This window comes from Neopsephotus bourkii, unplaced genomic scaffold, assembly GCF_033783945.1.
Source record: "Neopsephotus bourkii isolate Nb327-2 ecotype Australia unplaced genomic scaffold, CSIRO-AGI_Nbou_v1 NB_1655, whole genome shotgun sequence".
NCBI classification, from domain to species: domain Eukaryota; kingdom Metazoa; phylum Chordata; class Aves; order Psittaciformes; family Psittacidae; genus Neopsephotus; species Neopsephotus bourkii.
Window position 1 is genome coordinate 6,164,202 of NW_026902129.1, and position 25,674 is coordinate 6,189,875.

Consider the following 25,674-nt stretch of genomic DNA (forward strand, 5'->3'; position numbering starts at 1 on the left):
GCAACTAACTTTGGGAAAAATGGGAGAGAATAAGGGGAAATTCAGAGCTATAGATGAACATAGTAGTTCGCTGAAAGAAAACCATGAAATAAATAAGGAAGAGCAAGACTAACCACAAATCTTATAACCAAAGGTTTGTTTCTGGTAAGATTCCAAGATGAATTATCAATACATAAGAAAATAGGAGAATGGTATTTCATTAAAAAAAGCCCCATATTCATGCCAACTTTTACTCTAAATGCTTTTTGTAGTTGTTCTCTGTGGCAGGCTAATAGCTGCAAGGAACAGTGTATCTTTGCTTGTAAGAATATAATGTTAGATGTATCTCTGGACTAGAGAAACACGGCCTGCAAAACTGAGATAAAGTGAATATAGAGTCAATTGAAGAAAAACTCCTGGAGAGAAGTTATCAATAGCCTACCAAGGAAATGGGAGTGTTTCGAATTGAGGTCTTGCCCTGACATGAACTTTGTTTTATTCAGTATTTCCATGAAGGTTTGAATAAGATATACGCAGTGAGAGTGACCAAAACAAACTAGAAGAGTCTGCACGTACTTGGTTTATCATTCTGCTAATGAGCTTCTAAGACTTTGTCATGAATATTTGAACTTCAGGAAGACAAATATAGATGTTTTCCTTAATATGTGTGCAATGTACTTAACATCAGTTGGAAATAATGACTTATTTATTCCATTACATTAATTGCTTCCCTAAATGTAAAAATCTTCTGGAATATCATATTTCACTGAACTTCATCTGCAGTTATTTTGACAATATGGGAAATTCAGATGGTGTTGTTTTCTTCTTGTTCCTAAGAATAGCTTTGGAAGCGCTGAGAATCCTTCTTTTTATTCGCTCTGTATTTCAGAGTCGAATAAAATTTGCAGGATTTCAGAAGTGATCAGTTTGAAAAAAGATATATCTCATTTCACACTGTGAACTGTATGGTTTCCTTTATGCATCTGTAGCTGCTTTATAAGTAAACATAGTATGTCCTGTAGATGTGGGCCAATGTCACTGTCAGTGAGGCTTTTTACAGTACAGGTCAACCCCAGGGATGGTAACCTCAATTGTGTCCTCAGTAGTGGCCTAGTTATTCCACTTGCTGTATTACATCTGTGTCTGTAGTTTAACAACTGACATTTAAAGCTGAGAAAGAAGGAAGGTTATTTTATTTTACTGAAGGGAGACACTGGGGATCTCTAAGACTGTAGGGAGTATTTTAATTATCTTGAAATTAAAAATAGCAAGTTATGGAGCTCCTTGCAAGCTGGAATTTACTGAGGGAATAGGAGGATTCTTGTTTTCTCCAGTTAGCCTGGTACAGTTCTGTACCACATTCAGAGGGAAGGACTGCATCTGTGCCTGTCCATTCATTAACATCATGGCTGAATTCTGATGGCTCATAGATACGGATGTTGGTGTGTGTGAGCTTGGAAAGGGAGGAGGCTGGGGACTGCTTGTTGCTGAAGTCTTGTTTGCTCACCTAATAGGAGGGAACCCATGGTATACAGCTTCTTTTGAGAAGAGTTGTTAATGTTCTTCCTGCCTTTGACTCCTTGTCTCCCACCTGTTTGCTATGGCACTGATTCATCTGACATTCAGGCACAACCCAGTATCTTGCCAGTATCTGGGGTATAGTACCAGGCATGCAGGTGGGAACAGCTCCGCAACAGAGAAGTTGGAGATGGAGAGTGGATAGACAAAGAGGTAGAAGGCATTGCAGAAATCCTTGTTCATGTGTGGTCTACACTAGCCAAAACAGTAAAACCAGAGCAAACAACAACAAAAGTTCCAATTGCCATGTTGTATTCAGAACTCCGTTTTTCTCAGTAATACAACCTTAATTTCAGCAAAAGTGAAGCCTCTCTCCAAAGAGAAGAAAATATGTACCTTTCTTTAGCATAGAGATTTGGTGCCTGCAGCAGATGAGTTTCTGCTGTGTCACTGTGCACATACTTCCGTAAGCTGAGATGCAAGCAAGTTGCACTCCTGAAACAATATGCACCCACAGAAAAGCTTTACGTTAGAATAAGAAGACACAAAAGCTACAGATATCTGTAGAAGAACTACTGGGTTTCTTTGAGTCTTAAGTCTCAAGTAAGATCACTCACTTGGAGTATTGTGTGCAGTTCTGGTGTCCTCAACATAAAAAGGACATGGAACTGTTGGAACAAGTCCAGAGGAGGCCACGAGGATGATCAGGGGACTGGAGCACCTCCCATATGAAGATAGGCTGAGAAAGTTGGGGCTGTTCAGCCTGGAGAAGAGAAGGCTGCATGGAGACCTCAGAGCAGCCTTCCAGTATCTGAAGGGGGCCTATAGGGATGCTGGGGATGGGCTCTTCATTAGGGACTGTAGTGACAGGACAAGAGGTAGTGGGTTCAAACTGAAACAGGGGAAGTTTAGATTGGATATAAGGAGGAAATTTTTTCCTGTTAGGGTGGTGAGGCACTGGAACAGGTTGCCCAGGGAGGTTGTGAATGCTCCATCCCTGGCAGTGTTCAAGGCCAGGTTGGACGAGGCCTTGGGTGATGCGGTTTAGTGCGAGGTGTCCCTGCCCATGGAGGGGGGGTTGGAACTAGATGACCTGAAGGTCCTTTCCAATCCTAACTATTCTGTGATTCTATAAGATTCTTCTCCAGCATGACTATAGTTGCCTTTAAGATCATTTGGGAGTTTTATTTTATCAAATGCCTGCTATAACAGAGATCCAAGAATTGTTGTGTGCTTCGTGCCTTCTTCCTTTCCTTTATCCTTAATATCATTTGTAAGATTTGTACTAAGAATTGTTTTGTGTGTGCTTGTGATCGAAGTGGATATTGGATCAACTCTTTGAACTGAGTGTCCTGGGTTCAGCAGTAGCAGTCATTTTTCTCTTTCTTGGTAGCTGGTGCAGTGCTGTGTTTTGACTTTCAGCTGGGAACAGAGCTGAAAAACAATGATGTTTTGGTTTGGCCAAGGACTCTGTGGGCCTCATGCTCTGCCAGGGAGGAGGGAAGCCAGGAGGAATCAGGGACAGGACACCTGACCCAAACTGACCAAAGAGGTATTCCATACCACAGCACGTCATGCCCAGGAGGTAACTGGGAGTTAGCCGGAAGGACTAGGTGGACTGCAGGGTTGGAGGAGGTATGGGTCGGTGCTTGGTCGGACTGGGGGGGCAAGATATCGGTCGCCTGGTGATGGGGTGTTGTATGCTCTTCCCTTGTTATCTCCTTTATCATTGCTATTATTGGTGGTAGCAGTAGTGATTTGTGTTATACCTTGGTTACTAAACTGTTCTTATCTCAACCTGTGGGAGTTGCATTTCTTTTTGATTCTCCTCTCCGTTCCCCCAGGAGTAGGGGGAGGGCAAGAAGGGGGGGAGTGGGTAACAAGCTGTCTGGCTGTGGGTTAAACCACGACACTGAGCATCTGTGATGTGACCATTTTTAATTGTGAATTCTGGAATTCAGCAGTGGAGTGTCCCACCAAGTACTGTGTGTTGTTTTGAACAGTGGGCAAAGTGGAAGGTGGTTCAGGAAACTTTTCTCTCCCTCCTTCTCTACCTCCCTCCCTTGGTTGCACAGTTTCATGCTCCACTTAACTCCACATGCGTAAGCAGCTAGAAGGCTACAGCAAAAATGAAGACGTTTAACCCTTTCTCCCCTTCAGTCTGCACTACAACCAGGTGCAGAATTCGAAAGACCAGGCAGAATTTGACTTTCAGTGTTAATGATCAGGATAGGATTTGATGCTATGTATATGCATAGTATATAACTATGTGCATGTAACTTCCAACTAAATATTAGCTGGGTCTGTTTCCAGTTCTGTGTTCTGCTTCTCTATCAGCATCCTCATATATTACACAAGGGACCTAAATGTATGCTTACTATATGCACTAATTAATGTCACATAGCAAAACCCAATAGTTTCTTCTGTAAGGTAATACACAGGTATTTTTTCATCGACATAATTCATTTTCACTGTAATGATGTACTTTAACAATAGGGTTTAATGCTAAAGCACTGATGATGGGTTCAGTATCATTTCCAAATCCAAGCTTTTTGGCTCGGGCCTATTTCTAAAGTTCTTAAATCTAACTAAGATTTACTGTGGATGGAAGTGGGTGAGGTTTATGAAGGATGTGGAGTGCACCCTTTAGCCGATTTAGGAAGCTGTGTGGATTGTATGGTAAGAGAGCTATGTTACTTCTAGTCTGATGATTCTTTACTTTCCAGTCTTGGATTAGGAGGGGCAAGGGAGTTATTACCCATGAAGCCCTCTTACCATGTTTGTTGTAACCTTGATAAGTGCAAACCCCCAAATCCATAGCATTCCTTGGAGGCAGCAGTGGTTTTGTATCTTTAACTTCTTCAGAACTGCTTGGTCCTCCTCCGCATTTTGGCTTATTAAAAATGTTCATAATAATCATGAATTGTAAGCATTTCATTTATCAGCTTAAGCATGTGGGTGTACTTGCAAGCTCTGCAATTTGGAAGGAAATTTGCAACCTCATCTATTAAAATACCTCATGCAAGCATTATCATGGGTATATTTATTCAAAGGAAAATATTAAAGCCTACAGCAGGGGTATGTGTCCTCTTAGAGGCTGTGTGGGTAGGTTAAAGTAGGTATTGTGAGTGTAGTAGAAAGTGATTTAGAGGGCTGATTGGAAAAAATGCCATTATGCGTGACAGCAAACCTGTCATGTAACTCTTCACAACAGAGCTGTGTTGTAAAGAGGAGTGGGGTAAGGAGAATGGGCTCTCTTACCCAAAGACATGAAGAGAAAAAAGAAGTATTATTTAGTACATGTGTTGAAACCCCCTCTGTGGAAAGTACACGACTTCAAGACCATAGGAAAAAGAGTCTCCCTTGGAATATTGCACCCAATTCCACAATCTTATAGTCCTTTTATATTTCTGACTTATGAGACATCACACAGAATTAATTCATTCAGTAAAATCCACAGTATTAATTATGACCACTGTGAAAATGTATATTCTTGCACATTCTGCTGATAATTTCATTTGATGTCCTGAATTTCTACTGTAAAGAGAAGGCTCAAAGGGTTTTCTCTGTTCAGTTTCTCTTTTTTCCTTTCATTTTTGTCTTTCTTACGCTTTTCCTTTTATTTGCATGTATCTGCTGCATATTGATCCTGGTTATGGATTTTATTTGCCTTTGTTACAATTGTGGCCATGTTCACCTTCATCAGTTAATATCCTGTGATCAGCTAAAGGCCATATACAGTTTTCCTTATGCTGCTGCCAGTTAGTGAGCTCTCAGCTTATTTCTTCCAAAGGGTGTGAGCTTGTATTTGGTAATGGAGAGGTCCAGCCCATTTCTATGGCTCCAGTCCTCAAGGTCAACTGTTCTGTCTCCAAGACTCCTTTGTAATGACTGCTTCCTGGTTTCACAGTGCCAGCAAATTTCATGAGTGCATATTAACTGCAGTATCATTAAATAAAAGTGTAAGTCCCGGATAGTGTTCTTGAGCCTTACAGTCTCAAAACTCCTTTTTCAGTGTAACTCATGCTGGGCTTTCCCTTCAGCCAGTTGCTCTACCTCATAGTTCTTCTGACACCCTTACTTGCCAGGTTTTACAATAGTTTTCCATTTGCCATGATAGGAAACATTTGTAGATGTCCAGAGAGATTATTTTTTTCTAGTTCCCTGTATGAAAGTAAATGTCATAGTGAAGAAAGTAAGTACCTTGTGTCAGAATATTCCTTCTCTGGTAGAGTCATATTGCATTATCTTATCTGCCATTTATCTTCCAATGTTCTGAAGCTTTACGTTGTCTTGAGAGCAAAATAACAGATCTGTAGCTGAGAAGATCAGTTCTTGCCCTTTACTATTCCCGAGTCATACAGTACCTCATCTGACTTGGATTCATTTTAAAATGCTGCCGTTCACCCTGAAATTTCAAATGCCAGGCTTTTTCCATCATCTGGGACAAAAACCAGAGACCCCTCCAGCATGAGTGCGTTCAGCTTTACAGTTAACCTCTACTATAAATATTATCATTTGTATATATAGCAAATATATATATATATGCATTTCTTTTCTCAGCATCCTATCTTTGCCCAAAAGATGGTTGTCATTGTGCTGAGATCAAGCAAAGTATTTATGCCTCTTTGACAAGGTTACTTACGAGGCTAACGTGAAATGGATTGCAAAGTAACACTTCAGAACACGTACTTCAGAACTTGGAGCAGACACCGAATTGCCATGACATTGCTATTAAAATAGAGCATCTGCGAGGCAAACTAGAAGAGCTCTGCTGACTGAGACAGGAGGGGAAAAAAGAAATCTCCCATTTCCTTCTGTCTTTCATGGAGGGGTTTTCAAGGTTTTCCTGCAGCTTTTGTTCAAAGCACAAAGGGGGAGACTTGCTGGCCAGAATATCTCCATGAGGTATCTATTTATTGCAGAGGGGCTTTTTTTAGGCCTGTTTCCCTTTGAGTGGACGTTGGCTGAAGACAAAGCCTACAGATCACAGCTTCTGAAAAAACAGTTAAAGCCTAACTCAGGCTTCTAGTGCCTTTTAAGTATTCTTTCCAATTTGTGTGAGCTTCTTACTAGGTATTTTTCCCACCTGCCAACCAGTAATAGAATGTGGGAACAATGCTCTTTTATCCCATAGCATAGCACCACAGCTTTTGATGGAGTGTGAAAGCGATGTATGGTGCAAGATGAAACAGAGTAACTGAGTATTTCAAATGTTAACTGCTGAAAAAGAAAAAATTGTCAAAAATAGCTGGAAAAAAGGGATAATGAATTTAGCTGCTAAAAGAACTTTTTTTTCCTCTCCATTTCAAGGTTTGCTCTCTCTGTCTACAATGTGAGAAGGAAAAACTCAGTACTTTCTCCCTTGGATCTTTTCATTTTATTAAAGGGTAATATTTCTTTTGTACTTGTGAGTGGAACTGATTAGCATCAATCTAAACTTTAGTCAAAAGTCTTCTCTAAAAAAGTGGCTCTGTAGGATCAGCTAGGTTTAGAATAGCCTGGATGGAACAGAAAGTACTACTGGTATGTCACCACCAAGCACTGCTCAGGCAAGCCCTGCTGAAGCTTGTGCTACATGGTGTTGTGGTTATGCACATACATAACATTAGTGTTATGGTGGTTAAGCACAACACCACATTAGTGTTAGGTACTCTAGCAGCTTCTCCTGGCTCGATGTTGCCTGTGACATGCTGGTTTGCCATTAAGGTTGTGGCATAGAAGATGCAGCCAGCAGGAAGTCCTTGACTGTGTGTTAGCACTGCTGAGCATGAAAAAGAACCCCTGTTATCAACACTGTTTTGGTCACGAACTCAAAACATTGCCCCATACCAGCTGCTATGAAGAAAGTTAACTCTCTCCCAGCCAAAACCACACAAGTCATTAGAGCTGCATAAGGATTTTGTGGCAAAAAGTCAGGCTAATTTCTGGACTCTACTGCCTTAGTCTTCTTGAATACCACATACTCTCATTGCTGTGAAAAAAGTAAAGAAAATGCTTCCTATTTTATACTTGTAAAAAATGTACTGAACTTCAAAATGCCCACATGAAAAATTGAGCTCTTTGTTGTGCCATTTGCATCTCCGGTTCCATTCTGGATAATTAAGTGTTCTAGAGTAATTGGACTTCTCAGTGGCTTTACCCAAGAGTGGGGCATGGTTCTTTATAGACTTTGTTTATATTTCTGTTTAATCAGGAAGAAGATGAGAGATTGTCTTGGATCTGAGCTGATGTTCTCTTTTTCATCATAGCTGTAGGAGGAACGATTTAACTGTCAGCATCCTGAAAATCCCACAAATAGAAGATAGCATCTTTATCCGGCAACTGCTACTGATATTTGAGAAATCCTAAACTACTCATTATCTGCCATGACAGAAAATGACTTTTCCAAATATATTATTGCTAAGTCTGTCAGACTCTTCACCAAGCAAATTGCATCCCATAAAGCCTTGCAAATTTCCGTAGAAAGGCCACAAAGAAAGACTTAAGAGTGGATGGGTTTGATTGTTGCTGTACATGTTTGAACTGTCTGGTTTTAATGCTGAGATCTGTGCTGTCTAGCCTAAAATTTCCCTGCTTGCTGACACATCAGCAGTAGGATTTTAAGGGACTGGAATATTCAGTATCACAGTGAATATATTGCAACTGGTGATTTGTCAACATGTTCAACAGTCTTTTTGGTAAGGTAGTGAAAACTATAAAGCCATGATGGGACTAGATGCTATTTGAAATTTCATGTTTAGTTTAGGATATTAACAGATCTGCTAGAAATAACTGAAATAGCAGATATTTGAGCATCTTCATAGTCAGTTGTTTAAAAGGAGGTAAGTGGATTATCTTCTTTTTAAAAGCCTGACATGGTACTGCAGCTCTCTTTAGACTTCTTATAGACCAAATTTTCAGGAACAACAGCTTGTGGAGAAACAAACATCCCATATTAAGTCACTACAATGTTGATCACCCAAAATTATTTTAAAATACTGGAATTTATATATCCTAGAGCTACAGAAACAGTCACAGAATCACAGAATGGTTCAGGTTGGAAGGCACACCTAGAGGTCACCTGGTCCATCTTCCCTGTTCAAGCAGGGCCACGGAGACCTGGTGGCCCAGGGATGCATCCAGACAGCTTTTGTGGACACAAAGAGTGAGACTCCACAACTTCTCTGGGCAACCTGTCATAGTCCTTTGTCACCCTCCCAGCAGAGAAATGTTTCCTTGTGTTCAGCCCCCCCGTTTCCATTTGTGCTCATTGCTTCTTGTGCTGTCACTACTAATCAACCTTTTAGCTAGTGAACTATTACAGAAAGGTGAATATGCATCCACTGTTTATACTGAAGTTCACAAGTACTGTATCTTCATGGCCCTTTGCTAAGCTCTCTCCTGTATGTCCATGTCTCTTGTACTGGTGGGCCAAGAACTGGACACAACACACCAGGTGTAGCCTCAGCAGTGCTGAGCAAAGGGACAGGATCATGTCCTTTGCCCTGCTGGCAATATTTTACCTAATGCAGCTCAGGATGCCATTGCCTTTCCTTGTGGCAAGGGCATATTGTTGGCTTACGTTCAATTTGGCCAAGATCTCTGCTGTTTACCCTGGTAAAAAAGCCTTTCCTATCTTTTTTCCTTTGGCATGCAGTGTTGAGGGACTCAGTTAATGTTTTCCTTGCTGTCATGTTGTAACTTATTCCAAAAACGGTTCCAGTGAGAACTGCATCCAAAGAAACGTATCATAGTAACTGCCAATATGAATTATAGCTTCTATTAAGTAAAATAGAGAACTGCTAATGCTAAGTTTTGGAGGTGAAAGTGATTTGTCTCTGAGGAAAAGAGTAGTTTCAAAACAGTGCATGAGAAACAATTTATTTTTCCATCATTTTAATTTGAGTACTTTCTGCAACTGTTTTGCCCTTACTCTCATTTGATTTTCTCTTTCTATGAGCACCATTGAGACTAATGATTTTTCTGCTTCATTTTTTTCAGAGAAATGCCAGGGATTTAATAGTTGCTTGATAAACCTGCTCTGCATTCTTGCTGAGACTTAGAGATGACAAAGCCACTGGCTGATCAAAACAGAAATTCCAGGGAATGCATAGTTCAACATAAGAGTATCTTCAGTAAACTCTTATCTATCATAAATCAAGATATAAATCAAAATTTAATATTTTATCATTAAAAAATATCATTTCAGGCTAGATTTAAGGAAGAAGCTCTTTACTGGTGGTGGGGTTGCCCAAGAGAAGTGGTAAATGCTTCATCCCTGGCAATGTTCAAGGCCAGATTGGACAGAGCCTTGGGCGACATGGTCTAGTGTGAGGCATCCCACTAGACTGGGGGATGGAATTGGATGGTCTTAAGGTCCTTTTCAACCCAAACCATTCTATGATTCTGTGAGCTCTGTAAAATGATACATATATCAATGGGAGATCACTAGTGTATTTCCTAATACACTAAAATATAATAAGTATAAAATAGAATTTCATTTTATACTTAATACCTCGAAGGCTACTTAAAATATCATTTTATCACCACCACAGCAATGAAGAATTTGTGCTGTATTCGTGGTTCTTAAAACCACAACGTGCTTTAATTCTTAACAAGAAAGTGAAGAAAATAAGTAAATAAATAACACCCCCAAACCAACCAAGCGAACAAAACACAATCGAATCTAAAGAAACAAAACCCAAGAAGCAATACTTGACTGAAGGCATTTCTTACCTGCTTTTTGGAAAGAAGACGATAAGACTAAGCCTTTTACTTTCTACTGGGTTATTTAACTTCATACAGAATTAGGTGATGGATCCTTATTTCTCTCACATTGACCCCTCATTGTTTTTGAATAGAAACATTTGCTCCTTTAGTTTCAGAAACAAGATGTATGGCTCTTCTAAAAAACCAAAAAATCCCAGAAGTTTCATTTCAATTAAATGCTGATAAAGTCATCAAAGTAATAAAAAAAAACCCCTCCAGATTCAAAAAATTGGTATCCAGGTAGTCCTCAGGGTGCGATTCTGCACGCAGGAGGAATTGACTGAAGGGTAGGGTTTTCAGAGGTTCACTTGGTATGCTTGATATCCTAAACTGGGAACGACTATGTTAGACTCCTTCTGAAAATGGTTGGCTTTATTTTCTACTCTAATAAACTTTCCTGAGTTTGTGCTTTTTCATCCTGTGGTACTGAATAAATAGCTAACATATTCTACTTTCTATAGCCTGAAGCTAATAAACTTGTGAAAATAACTTGTAATGTCAATGACTTTACTTAGCCAGAAGCTTCCCAGTATTGTCTTTTCCAAGGAGGCTTCTTCTGTATTTTTAAGGAATTACTGTTATAAAGGCAGTGTAGATTCAATCAAAGGGAAAACTTTTTCACAGAGAACTTACTCTAAACTTTGTCTTGGTTCTTGCCAATAAATGGATATATATACGACATGATAACCACTTTATGGTTACTCTTCGTACTTGACTACAGCCAAAGTTGCTTTATTAGCATCTACCATCTCTTTTCAGTCTAGAAACCTCCACAAGCTTTGAATGTCTAAGTTAATCTCACAGCCTGTAGTAATACACTGTAATTACAGTTGCCTTCTTAAAACTATGGCAAACTTTGAATCTCAGTTTGAGTAACTTGTGCCATCTCTTGTAATGTGATTTTGCAGTGACGGTAACACCGATGCTTTGGGCTATGAATTCTAATTGAAATTGACTCTGGATTCAGTTGGGGGGAAAAAACTTTCACTAATTCCCATTGGGCTCATTGGAGTCCATTACAGGGAATGCTTTGCTTGGAGGCAAGGCTAATTCAAATAGTTGCACATTTTCCCTGTTCCTGTGTTTCTTTGCGGAAGGTAGTGCTGGTTTAATTTCTATAGAACCACACAGTCAGAGGTATGACCAAGGTACTGATCAAGGGGTTTTAATGTCTGTGTCAGCATAAATGAAAACATAGCTGAAAGGATAAGTAATAGGTGTACTTTGAGGCATCTGCCATCCAGTGAAACAGTTATAATACTGTTGGATTTATTACCAAATTAAGTTACAGGAAGGTATGCTATTATAGAAGGAGAGCTTAGGATTTCTCCCATGATAAAGTTCAGATAACTGTTTCTGAAATTTCATTTTCATATTCCCACATTCTGATATTAGTTTTACCTGCACAAACCTTTGACAGCTCTGTCCAAGAACTACTTAAATGCTTGACCTTCTTAACCGTCTGTCATTGTGTTGCAGTCATGTCTGGACATGAGCAGAAGCTGTTACTGGTTTTAGGATCCTTCCTCCCCTACTTCTGATGCTCTTTGTCCAAGGAATTAATAAGCAGGGCTTGTCTGATTTTAGAAAATGGGTCTGATTCTCTACAGGGCTGTTAGCCAAGCAGAACACCAGACAAGGTGATACGGTATGCATATAAAAGCCAAAAGGAATTCAGTTGACGTTAGTGAAAAGTGGTTTATATAAAACAGATGCACTAAATTCTTTCCTTGAAATATGTAAGCTTTGTTTAAGATTGTTATCCAGGTTGGCTTTTCAAAGGTTTTGTGTCTGGGTGCTTTATGGGCAGACAAAAAATGAGCATGCATATTATAGAAAATTTGTATTCAAATGGATTAAAGTTTACATCCAAATGTGATGTAGTCATATGCAAGAGAATGTATTTATACATGAAGAATAGGAAATGTTACCCTGGACAATTCTTTGTAAAGGGCATAGAGACTAGCAAGTCAACATGGACTTGGACTGAACTGCTGTGGCAAAACTATGTGGTCTGATACTTTGATGTATAAGGAGAGTGACCAGATCAAAGGAGGTTACGTTACCTGTGCCCATAGCCTGAGAAATTGAAAGTACAACAGCTGAGGCCTGATTTCCCCCTTTTTTTAAGTGTATAGTTAAATTCTGAGGGTGTGTTGGACCAAGAAGTCAGTGGAGGGTAACAAAACCAGAAATGTCTGGTTAAATTCTTCAGCTTTTGGAGGTGATGTGTGTCTCATACATGTAGAACAACCATTATTTGTTGTGGGTTAACCCCAGTAGGCAGCTCAGCCCAATGCAGCCATTCACTCAGTCCCACCACAGTGGGATAAAGGAGAGAAGTGGAATGCAAAAAAGTGAAAAACCTCATGGGTTTAGATGAAGACAGTTTAATAGCTAAAGGAAATCTACACATGCAAGGCAAACAAAATTAGAAATCCATTCACTACTTTCCATCAGCAGGCTGGTGTTCAGCCATCGCCAGGAGAGCAGGGCTTCATCAGGCTCACTGCCTACTTGGGAAGACAAACACCATACTTCCAAATGTCACCCCTTCATCCTTCTTTCCTCCAGCTTTTATTGCTCAACATGACATCTCATGGCATGGAATACCTCTTTTGTCAATCTGAGTCAACATCCTAGCTGTGTCTCCTCCCAGCTTCTTGCGCATCCCCAGCCTAGATGATGGAGGGACAGCATGAGAAACAGAAGAGGCCTTGATGCTGTGTAAGCAGAGCTCAGCAATAGCATGCACTCAACACTGGCTTGGTCACAGATCCCAAACATAGCACTGTACAAACTACTGCAAAGAAAATCAGCTTTATCCCAGCCAAAACCAGTACATTATTTTGAACCCCAGAAAATCTGGATCTGTACTATTGCAGCAAAGACACTGGGGATTAGGAACAAATTAATTTGATTTCTTACAACTTCTTTAAGAAAACTGCATGTGCTAGTACATAAGTCACCATTATTTTGTATGAAAAAATTCTGGTATCACACTTTCTTCTGCCAATATTTGTACTGCTGCTTCAGTAAGAGCCCTCCCCACAGATTTCAGTATTGCATCAGGGCCTACATAGCCATTAGTGTAAAGTAAGACCCTGTTTAGGAGGCTTTCTACTAAAGAACTATTCTTCCATTTGAAATGGTTAGCAAGCATCTTGAAATAGAGGACTTTTGAGTGATCAAGGAGCCACTGAACAAAAAGCTCAATGCTCCCAGTCTCTTCTGAGATGAACTAGGGCTGCAGATCCAGCAAGGCAAACTCCTGACCCCTCACTAGGAAGGTTTTTGCAGACTCTACTTACTGAACCGCCTGTGGGATCATAGAGTCCTGCTTGTCACAGGACCAAGATATGGCTGAGAGATGTCCTTGCTGCTGTCAGGACCTGCTGTTCATAAACCAGTGTGCTTCACATTGTTTGGAAGAGCCAAGCACTTGGAAGTGCTGAATGGGGCCACTGAAGGTGGTGATAGGGAATAAGAATAGTAACAAAATGGCATTTTGCTAACTGCTTTGAGCTATGCCCATATTAATGTAAGTCAGTAGTTCCATGGTGTGTTTTCACAGGCAGTATCATCACTTCTATTCACACATAAGGAAAAATTCCTCTACTGTGGCTGCAGTGCAGCATTCAAAATGTAAATATGGAAGCAGATAAGTCACCTGAATATCCCAGGTTCTGTCTTGTCACCCCAGAAACATGTTTGAAGTGAAATCTCACAGAGATTGAATTGTCTGTTTCGCTGAGAGGTAAGCTGCAAAATTGTTTGTCTTACGTACTATTGAAAAAAAACCCAATTAGTACTTTTAATTATTATGCTTCACCTCATATGGGAAACAATAGTTCAGAATCATAGAATTATAGAATAGTTAGAGTTGGAAAGGACCTTAAGGTCATCCAGTTCCAACCCCCCCGCCATGGGCAGGGGCACCTCACACTCAACCATCTCACCCAAGGCTCTGTCCAACCTGGACTTGAACACTACAGGGGACGGAGCATTCGCAACCTCCCTAGGCAACCCATTCCAGTGCCTCACCACCATTACAGAAAAGGACTTCTTCCTTATACCCAATCTAAACTTCCCCTGTGTAAGTTTTAATCTGTTACCCCTTTTCCTGTCAATACAATCCTGAATGAAGAGTCCCTCCCCAGCATCCTCATAGGCCCCCTTCAGATACTGGAAGATTCTTTCATCTTCAGTGGCTAAAGCCTTCAGAAGCATATTTATCAAGAAATTAGTACATAAAAGCACAAGAGGAAGAGAAATGGGAGCCACACATTAGATACTAGTTCCCAAGAACTGTAGAATTCTGGGAAGATGGGAGGGAAACAACCCCTCAGCTTTGTTATTTCCCTATCCCCAGCCTCTAATAACTTGAAATTCTGGTCAAGGCAGCAATGACAAAATTCCAGTAATGAAGCTGTTATTATGGTTTTTAATTCGTCACTGGAAATGCAAATATACCCACAAGTAAACCTTTTCTCATGTAATTTCCTATCCCGTTCATTTTCCCTGTACTCAGGGAGCTGGAATTCTGGCAGGTGCTAAAAACTGTAATCTTATGAAGTTCATCATAAGCAAAGTATATTTAAAACTATTTTCCAGCAGTTCCTGCACTGTGGTCTAAAAATTATGGCACTGGGTGTGTTGCTTGTCAGATACAACCAAGAGTGGACCTTGAGCTGCTCCCAACCACTACAGCAGCACTGAAGTCAGTAGCTGGCTGTGGCAATTCTGCACTGGTCACACAGTCATGAAAATGGTTAATCTTAGGCTTTGTCTAGCTCAAATTCATGTCTGACCTACATGTATTAAGCAGATGAAAGTCGTGTGTGGATGAGCAAAAGGTTAAAGCCAAAGAATATGATCTAGTGTGGGAAAAAGTGTTCCTTTTTCCTCATTAGACTTTGAAGGCTTAACCTTAGGAACAGCTTCCCAAAAACTTCAGGGTATGATGGGTTGGGTACAGGGAGAAGCAGCTGAGTGTCAGCCACAGGTTTTGGCAAAGGGCTGGGAACAAAGACTTTTACTTGCCAGAACCTTACCCCAAACATGAATCATGTTCCAGGCGAGCCATTCACACTGTGCCAGTTTGAGATGCACATCTTTCCAGGAATGGCTTTCATCCAGGCTGACATGTGAAAGAATTTTGCTCTGCTTCAGCAGTGTAAAGACACTGGGGCTTCTGAGCAGTGCCGTCTTGGAACATGGTTTCCATTCAAATGCTTGTGCTGGTTATTATCTTTCTGGTTACAGCTGAAATAAACCATTTGTGTTTCAGAAGGAGTGATAGTGCTCGGATTTCTAATTAATTTTGAATGCTATTTACAAGATTAATATGAAGATGTGCTTTGGTACATGGCCATGAGTGTGGTATCACTGTATATAATATTTCCATTCACAACCAAGCAATTAATCTTTCCCAATATATCCTTCAGTTCCTCTTTAATTTTGTGCAGTGGAGTATGACAGCTCATTTCGCTCTGGTATTTCCTATACAGGAAGGGTTCAATAAGATGTAAAGCTCTGAATCACTCTTGGAGATGTTAATTCTCACATAACAGCAGAATTTAAGGGAACAGAAATACTGTTGGTAAGGTTAAACCCCACGAATGATGAGGATATGATGACTGGGTTGAACATGGAAGCTCCAAGACCTCTTAGGAAGAAGGCATAGAAGTTGCCTATGAACGGTTGCAGTACCAGCAGGTGAAGCTGCCGCCATTGAGTATTTAGGATTTTGAATTGAGAGAGAGAAGAAAGCAAAACTGATGTGGCAGAACTGTAGGAAGTCTGGAATGGAAAGAGCACACGATCAACCAGGCTGAGGTCCCAGTGAGCGTGCTGGAGACGAGTACATCCTGAAGATGAGCTAGGGTGAGTTTGAATTGGGAATGTGTGTGGATTGCAATAAAGATCACTGCTAATTTTGCCACACGGATGTTAGCGGAGCTAGGTTTAATCTTATTTCCTAAGCTAGATGGCTACTTATCATTGAGATTCTGCCTGTATCAAGAGCAACACGCTGCCCTAAGGTTTATTTCATTGTAAAGTGACAGGGAGGCCAGTTAGGTGGATATTGACTGGGATATAATACAGTAAAGCTGGAAAATCAACCACTGTAAGTAAAAAAAAAAAAAAAAAAGGTAGGAAATTGGAAAACAAATAAATGTTAACAAACGTTTAAAGAAGTATTTTAAAGGGCTGGAAATAGCTGTGGCAGGTACACCCAGCCGGACAGGGACATGGCAAAAGCCCACAAAAGCTTCTCAGACCAGAACCCAGAGAGCTTCTTCCCCTCAGAGCAGAACCCAGAGAGCTTCTTCCCATCAGAACAGAGCCCAGAGAGCTTCTTCTCCTCAGAGCAGAGCCCAGAGAGCTGGTTCTGCTCAGAGCAGAGCCCAGGAGAGCTTCTTCCAGCTCAGGCCAGAGCCCAGAGAGCTGCTTCTCCTCAGAGTAGAGCCCAGAGAGCTTCTTCCCCTCAGAACAGAGCCCAGAGATGATCTTCTCCTCAGAGCAGAGCCCAGGGGAGCTTCTTCCCCCTCAGAACAGAGCCCAGAGAGCTTCTTCTCCTCAGAGGAGAGCCCAGAGAGCTTCTTCTCAGAGCAGAGCCCAGGAGAGCTTCTTCCAGCTCAGGCCAGAGCCTGGAGAGCTTCTTCCACCTCAGAGCAGAGCCCGGAGAGCTTCTTCCCCTCAGAGCACAGCCCAGAGAGCTTTTTCTACCTCAGGCCAGAGCCCAGAGAGCTTCTTCTAGCTCAGGCCAGAGCCTTGAGAGCTTCTTCCCTCCTCAGAGCAGAGCCCAGAGAGCTTCTTCCCCCTCAGGCCAGAGCCTGAGATTAGTCCAGATTTTTGCTTGGATTTGTACTTTCAGTCATTTCCACATTGTAAGGTAGACTGATTTGGAAACGCAAGAGAGATTTCAGGAAAGGTAAGAAAGGTTTTCTCTGAAATATGTCATAATGGGACATTTTGATACTTCGGTTTGGGGTTTGTTCTCCTGTCCCCCTGTTTAAAGGCAATTCAAGACAAACACAATTCTGCTAGTGCAATGAATTTCATTTGATGTGTTTCTGTTGTGCATGTACAGGATTTCATCTGTATCACTCTGAACTTGTCCCCTTTTGTCTGAAAGTGACTGTTTCTACCAGAGGAATAAACCCAGTCTCTAAGTAGCGATCACGTTGTAAGCCAAGGAACCCTACACCTTTCTTCCTCTACCCCCACTTTAATGCTAACTATGATGTTATACAGTATGGAACATGCCTTTGGCAACTTTGGGGCAGCTATCCCAGTGTCCCCTCCCAACTTTTTTCCACCCCCCAGCTTACTCTCAGTGGAGGGATGGGGGTGCAGAATGGGAAAGAAGAACCCATTGCTGCTGTTCAAATGCTTTTTAGCAACAGTCAAAATACTTGTGTATTACCAAACCTGTTCAGTCACAAATCCAAACCACAGCCCCACAGGCGTTGCTATGAAGACAGTTAACTCAGTACCACCCAGTCCAGTCTTAAAACAGCTTGCCAATTTTCCAGGCCACTGGGTAACTGCATATTACTTATCTACCCCATCTTTTCAGTTTTTCAACAAGTAAAACACAGCCTGTGGTTTCTTATGATTCAAACAGGCTTTTTAATTTTATTTTATTGTTCCAGAATTGAGAGGCGAGGGGGTGTTATTTGTTCACTTGTTACAAAGCTATTTGTGATATTTCAAGATGAGACTAAAGCCATTTTCAAAGTTAGATTTGTTTCAAGTGAAGTTGTTCCCTCCAGAGCTGATGCTTGGTTGAAGAAACATCAGATAACCACACTAGTGAAAATGCACAAGTAGTAGAATAAAAAGAAAAGCAACCTTTATGTTTGCTTCTGACTCTGTCTTAAAGATTTAATAATGGAGATGGAAACCATTACTGTTAATGTAGCAGACATTAGAAACTCGGATAGCTTTGACATCTCCCAACACCCAGGGCTGCTGAAAAGGGAAGCCAGGGAGCTCACACCTATTAGAGAGCTGGGACTGGCAAATGTGTGTGTGGGGAACTTCCATGCTGTGCAAATTAGTGCTGAAATTACATTGGCCTCTTACAGCTGCTGCTGTTTATCCAATGTTCTTTGCTGTTTTTCTATCAGCTGAAATTAATTGTAATTCAGCAAAACAGTGATAAAAAGCTGATATTTTGTTGTGTTCTGCAATTGAGCTTCATTAAAAGCTTTAATCTAAAGCTCCACCATGGGAAGTCTCACAGAGCTAAACTGGGAGGTCTCTGAAGAGCTTTAATTTCAAACCCAGGTCAGGTCTCATAAGCACTAGTTCTTTTTCTTTCTTTTCTAGGATTTGGGGTGGTTGTTTGTGGGGGGTTTTGGTTTCTTGGATTTTTTTGTGTGTTTTTCCCTTCCAGTGATGTCTTTGAAAAGCATTGAAGTCACTTTTGAAACGTAAGGCTTAGTTCCCAAAGCTCAGTTTTAATGGACTGGACTTCATATATACGTCAGACCTGAGATTCATGAAATCAAGTCACAGGCTGCTGCAGGCAGCTTTACTACTTGGTATAGAGGGTATTTCTCTTGGGAGGAGGAGAAGACTACTTTACAAACAAAATCCAGTAGTCTTGTCTTATTGTACACAAAGCTTTACATAACTGGAAAAGCAAAAAAGAAAACAGCAGGACAAAGCTAGCTAAGGCACCATACTGAAATAGTAATGTCAGGCAACAAATGACATCTCTGTACAGGTATAGCAAAACTCCAGCAACAGATAGCCAGGAAACCTTAAACAGTTTTTCTGACTTCTTAGGGCAAAACGTTTTCCAGTAACAATGGCTACCTGTGTTATATTATATTACGTTAACTGTATTCCATGTGAAATACTGTTGTGAACGATAGCTTTCCTCAGGGACAGAAAAAAATAACTTTGGGAGGAGGAGGTAGAGGCTGACTGTGGTTCAGTATTCATAGCTGTCAAGATGGATGCAATTTACAGGAGGAGCTGGAAAGGTCACTTGGTGATGAAATGATTTCATTCTGTATTTCTGGCTTCTTTGGGACAGGGGAACAGAACGTCCCTTTATCAGCATGGGAATGGTGCACCCTTGCCTTTGGATTTATAGGGTGGAATAGGCCTCTGTTTTGAGGACAGTTTCTTACAAATTTTAAAAGCTGGGAGGCCAATAGGCAATCTCATGATTCTGTAGGTCCGGTACAGTGGAAATACTTGAAGAGGTGATTGATTTGTAGTTTGATTAGATCCTTTGATTACAGCTCCAGAGGGTCTTGCTTTGTACAAGGAAGAGGTCACTAAATCTTCACTGTAGTCACCCCTCCCAAGTCTGTTTTACTCAGAGAAGAGATAACAGAGGATTCAAGCAGGTTCTGTGTCACCTTGCAACTGGCAGGATTCAGTATCAGAATTTGTCACCTTGTACTCATTTTGCATGCATGTAAAAATTGGTATCTATTGTAATACATGTTATTGATCTGCTCATTACTGTTTTCTTAAGTCCTTTTTTACTTACCTTTAATGCTGGGGCCTGAAGTCTCAAGACAAGGCTTTGTGGCAGGAGTGAAATTAATTCAAGCAGTTTGTTCACAGTGGATCAGTTACAGTATTCACTCACTAGAAAAGTTCACATTCAGAGAACATTAAAACTATAAATTAAATGAGCAGGTTCCAATATACTCATCATTAGACTTCCCCTAGCGTGTTTATCTGGGATGCAGCTCTACAGTGTAACAGAAAGCTATACTGGTGCATTAAGAGCATCACTGTGGAAATGGTTCAATAAGGGATAGCAGTAGAAATAATAACAAATGTTTTTCTGAAGGGAAAAATGCATTTTTGTGTGTCACTATGAATTACGAGAAATAGCGTGTCCTGGATGCTAGGATTTGGAGCTGTGGTTCAGGGATGCTGACTTCTATTCCTGTTACTGTTCTCCTGGGTGAGCTACCAGCTTGCCTTGTCATTCTGTGCCTCCATTTCCCTGTCCATTGAATGAAAGTAAGGTATTTCTCCACGAACATTATAAATCTATAGCAGGTAGCTATTACTTACCTATCAAAACTTACATTGCCACCAAATCTCAAGGGATAGGAACAAAAGAAAAGAAGAAAAACACAAATAATTAATGTTAGTAGAATTTCATATCAATTTTTTATAGACAGAGGGAGGCTTTTTGCTTTTAGATTTGTTTTTAGTTTGTGCCAACTGTGCTGTTTTGTGCTGTTGACTGAATGCGGAGTTCTTCTGTGTGTAAATGCCTTTCTTGATACCAGAAGTCCGAGCTCACGTTTTATATATTTTATATAAAATGATAATTCGTTTATAGAAATAGTTTCAGTTGTAATTTCTTCAAGGTAGTCAGAACAGCATTCATCACCTTGGGCCAAACATAACTACAAATAGTGAGTGTATTTTTATAAATAGGACATTGTCTCTTCACAGTGAAGTCACAGTGTTGTAAGCAGTGGATTTAATTCAGTAAATGTGAAATTCATGGCTGATCAGGTATGAGATAGAAATAAGAAGCAAAGCACCAGCTTTTGTTTCTGTCAGTGGAAGCTCAAGCAACTAGAAAGAGTTAAGAGAGCTTCCCCAAGGCTGCAGTTTTCCTCCTCGCAGTATCTGAAGCAAGACACACACCAACAGGAGCACAAATGGAGGAATGCAGTGGTGAGCTGTTTGTTTCCTAACAACAGCTAAATTTTAAACTGGGATAGATTGCCTCTGTCAAGGTATGGGCAGCAGTTTTGCATATGCTCTTTCTTCTCAGTGTAACATACAAATGTGGGTCCCACTGTTTGCTTTTACTGCACCATCTCATACCATTTCAGCATGAGTGGTTTCATAACTCCTGCACACGAGCACAGGGTCTGTTTGAAGTATCAGCCTAAGCTGAGTACTCTTGCTAAAAAAAAAATGAAATCTGAGATAGTCTCCCATTCTCTCTTTTGTGTTCTCTTCATTACAGTTTGCTTCATGTTTTCATCTCTTGTAGGAAATATTTTAACCGTATAGTCAAGATCGATAATCATGTAACCTAACATCGATCATGACCATTACAAGTGTGTAGAATGACTTTTGGCTATATGTTTTCCAGGATTTTCAGGAGCTTCCCAGCTGATATGGATAATAGTCCTTGTTAAAATTTAATATATCTTGTGTTTACTATTTCCTTCTCCCTTTCTTTGAAGAATAGTTGTACAGTTACATTTATTAATTACTAAACAGATATGTGCAATATGATTTCTCTATATAGATCTATATGCAAATACATATTATTTTCCCTAATAAGAAAGTGTGTGTATGGAAAACAAATATTGCTAATTTTAACTGGTTTGTAAATTGCACTGAAGCAAACCCAGGAGTCAGGATTTCTTGAAATCCCTGAATACTGAGATGTAGTTCTAAATCAGGTTTTTAATTAGAGACTCCTTTGTATTCATGACAGCTTCATGTTGGATACCTTCTACATTCCCCTAAACATCAGTATCAGACACCAAGAGCTGTATTTGGAAAGCAGTTTACAACACATTTACACAACTAGTTTTATGCTATATTGATCCAGTTGAACAGGTATTGTAAGAAGTCAGTTGAGCAAGACATGATGCAAGTTATTCAAGCTGGTAGTTTTCTCTGAGGTTACTGGTGGTTCCCTGGGAGCTTAAGTGGTAAGGTTGGGTATTTTTTGTATATACTACTACTTTCAAATTTCATAGACAATAACAACTTAAACTATAAGGATCATTTGGTAGCAATTTAATTTCTGCAAGTTGAAACAGCATTAAAGACATCATGACATGCTTGTGAGGTGGGCAGATGCCAACCTTATAAAGTTTAACCATGCCAAGTGCAAGATCCCACACCTCGGTCAGAGCAATCCCAGGCACAGCTACAGGCTGGGCAGAGAAGAGATTCAGAGCAGCCCTGCGGAGAAGGACCTGGGGGTGTTGGTTGATGAGAAAATGAACATGAGCTGGCTTCAGTGTGCGCTTGCAGCCCAGAAAGCAACCATATCCTGGGCTGCATCAAAAGGAGTGTGACCAGCAGGTTGAAAGAGGTGATCCTGCCCCTTTACACTGCTCTTGTGAGACTTCACCTGGAGTATCCATCCCTGGTGGTGTTCAGGGCCAGGTTGGACAGAGCTTTGGGTGACGTGGTTTAGTGTGTGGAGTCACTTCCCATGGCAGGGAGGTTGGAACTTGATGATCTTAAGGTCCTTTCCACCCCTAACTATTCTATGATTCTATGTGCTGTACTAAAACGAGAAAAGAAATACATGCTCATTGCTCCTTCACATTTTTATTGAAGTACACTGGAAACAGTTCATTCAGCTGTACTGTAACACAGTTGACTAGATGAACAAAAAGCCATTACCAAAGCTGTCCTTTCAATTTGTAACTCATTTCCTCTATTTCTCTGTTTCACGGTCTGTGTTGAAAAGGTTTATCCCCAGCTCCTAGACAAAGACAACTTGTGAATAACAAAGTCAATGTCAGAAATGTCTAGCAAAAGGGAAAAAGGAAATGACTAATGAGAAAATCTCAGACAACGCTTATCAGGACCTGTGGATAGTGGCTTTAGCAGTACCAGTAAATTGGTGATGACATATGCTATAGCACTGCTTTTGTCACTTCTCCTGTGGCTGATTGGTAAGCTGTACTGTTCGGGAAGGATGTTAAGCTCATCTTCTGTGAGTGCATGAGTAGCTCACAGACATATCCAAATCGAATATGCTGTTCTCAAACAGCATCCGTAGATCCCTGCTTTTCAAAGCAATTACAGACTTCTGTTGCTCAAGTCTGGCAATTTGGGTAGAAACATCTCTTCGGTCACTACTGTGTATTTTGTCAAACTAGAGCTACTCAGAAATGGTGCTTGTTTGAAACTGAAGTATTTAGTTAGCTGCATGCCAGGAGGGCTCTGGCACAACCTCACTTGGGCTGAATAACTTATTTCTTTTAAGAAATAGCTCTGCCTTCATGGTTACCTATGGATGCAGTCAAATCTGAAGTCACCTGTTGGACTGCATTGAATATCTAGAGCCATAAGATATGAGGATTATGGCTGCATTTGTAATAATGTCCCATAGTCCATTAGTTTGAGACATCGCTGGTAGTGGAAGACATGAAAGTTTAAATGACTTCCAAGGGTCTGAGCTCCAGGTGCAGCAGAATTGTATCAGTCAGACTTGAGGTGTTAAAATCTAATTGTAAGACTGGACAGTGGCTGAACAAAAGAAATACATAAGATAGAGTGGGATGTAATGTAACAGTTTTACTGTTTATTTGGCTGCCTTCCTATTGTCAAGTCTGTGTAGATTGCCAGGCAGAGAATCTGACAGAAGACTATGCAGGAGCTCTGTCTTTATTTCTGACCAGTTCTGCCCTTTCATAGCAGATGGCTTAAAACACTTTGGGGTGAAGAGGGTGTAGGATGATGTATAATCAGGCTAATCAAGATCTGTATGCATGTTGCCTGATAACCAGCACCGCTGTTGCTGTTGCTTCAAGTGACCTTCTCTGCAGGTTCCCTCAGAGTACTGAAAGCTGCTTCATCTGAAAGATTTCATATTTATTACCATGTAATTCCTGGATTTCTTCATGTTCATTCTTCTGCTTTTGAATATTTTGGAAGTCTCGTTCTCTTTACCATTATAAAGAGGGAGACCAAAATGTGACTCAGAACTTCTTGATTATAGCTATCCATATTCAGGTGAGAATTTATCAGTTCCTGTATGTGGAGAACTTTAAACATTTGCTGAGACCCTTGAAATTCACTAAATTCAGTGAATTATCTTGCTAATGACTTGGAAGGCAAATGTGTTTTTTCAGATGGGATCAAAAGTTGTTAGCAATACAACCTTAACTTCAGATATACCAAACAAAACTAAATTTACTTGCTATAGCTAAATTTATTTGCTATTTATTTACATCTCTGTTTAGACTCACTTTGCTTTAAGTTAACAAAGGAATAGTAAGGTCTTCAAATTATCTGGAGGATAAATAACGTATACAGTAGTGTGTGTAAATGGAAGGGGAAATACATAAAAGAGCAGCTTACCTTCATTTTCAGATCACTTATGAAGGTCTCAGATGAAGCACCTGATTCCCTTCAAGACTCAGTTTCACTAAACTTTTAAAGTTCCAGCCAATGTGTTTTAACAAGTACTGAATCTCACAATAAACTGAGAATTGCGATAGTTGAGGCAGAAACTCTGTGGGCTATGAAGAGCTGCAATGTCTTGTAACCTTCAAAGTAACTCTTGACCTGTCAGAGGAATTTTGAAACAGCAGTCATATTCTGGAATAAAGTGATTAGTGTCAGCGTGGTCCTGTCCTGTCAGGAACTGATTTGGGGATGCTTTCTCACAGCAATTATGTTCCCCTCCCAAGCAGACAAACTACTCTCTCCTTATGGAATTGGCTGCAATCAAATTCTTCTTACACCTACCACACAGCACAGCTGATTTCATGAGAAAGCTGCACTGCACTGGGCACCTTCTTTCTGCCTGGGGTAGGAGAGATGCAGGATCGTGGCCGCTGAGAGACTGGATGGCATGTTTCTCTTTCACTCACAAACTACCAAGGTTTCACTCTTACCAGTGGCTAAAAAAAGTGTGTCTGCTCAGACAACATTGGGAATAACTAGTTAGTGTCTTTTTAGTGCAAAGGCAGGATGATTTATGGAAATATATTTTAAACTGGGGTTCAGGAGGTGAATTAGGTGTTTAATTAGGTCTGCACTGCTGCTTCTGCAACATGTAGCTATGCTGAGCTTGTTACTCACATACCTTCTTTCATACACTTCTTATGTTAGCTTGATGATTGAGAGAGATAAGCTGTACTGCTGGTCTTTTCTGAAGGTGTGGTAATCATGCAAGCTTGAATCTAGTTTTCCTAGGCCAGTGCTGCATTTAGGTGCTTAGAGTTTATCCAAATTGTGGTTTTCAAAGTGAAGAGACCCCATGACAAAATTAGACACTATTGCAGTGACAGAACTCAGTATTATGCTTCTAAAAATCATACTGCAAGGTTCTGGGATGAGGGAGCCAATTGAAAACATGGGTATCCAAAATCACTGGTTTGCATTGTGATCAACCTCATTTTCAAAGGCCCAGTGCTTATCTCCAGTGTAGATAATAAAAACAATGAGTAAACTCTATAGAGATTCTGATGTTAGATGCTTGTATAACTGAATCACAGAGCACTGATTTCTTTTTTTTTTCTCCCCCATTTGCTTAGGCAGATTGGAATCAGTTCCTAAATGCAAAAGAGGAGATCTAAGTCAAGCCTTTCAGTGTTTGCCTGTTACTAATCTGGAACTTGATATATGTGACAGTCTTGCTATTCAGGCAATATCCATTTTGGTTCTCGCCTTGCCAATATGGTTTTTTTAAGCCTTTATTTCCCTGTAAACATA

General features: G+C 40.4%; 1 long non-coding RNA gene across 3 annotated transcripts in view; it reads left to right on the top strand.

The window, feature by feature from the left end:
* The first annotated feature begins 18,430 nt into the window (after positions 1 to 18,430).
* Positions 18,431 to 25,674, top strand: part of LOC133223888 (uncharacterized) — a 35,522-nt gene continuing 28,278 nt past the window's right edge. For all 3 annotated transcript variants that reach the window (XR_009728725.1, XR_009728724.1, XR_009728723.1), the window contains exon 1: positions 18,431 to 18,546. This is a non-coding gene — a long non-coding RNA (uncharacterized LOC133223888). The remainder of the gene's footprint in view (positions 18,547 to 25,674) is intronic.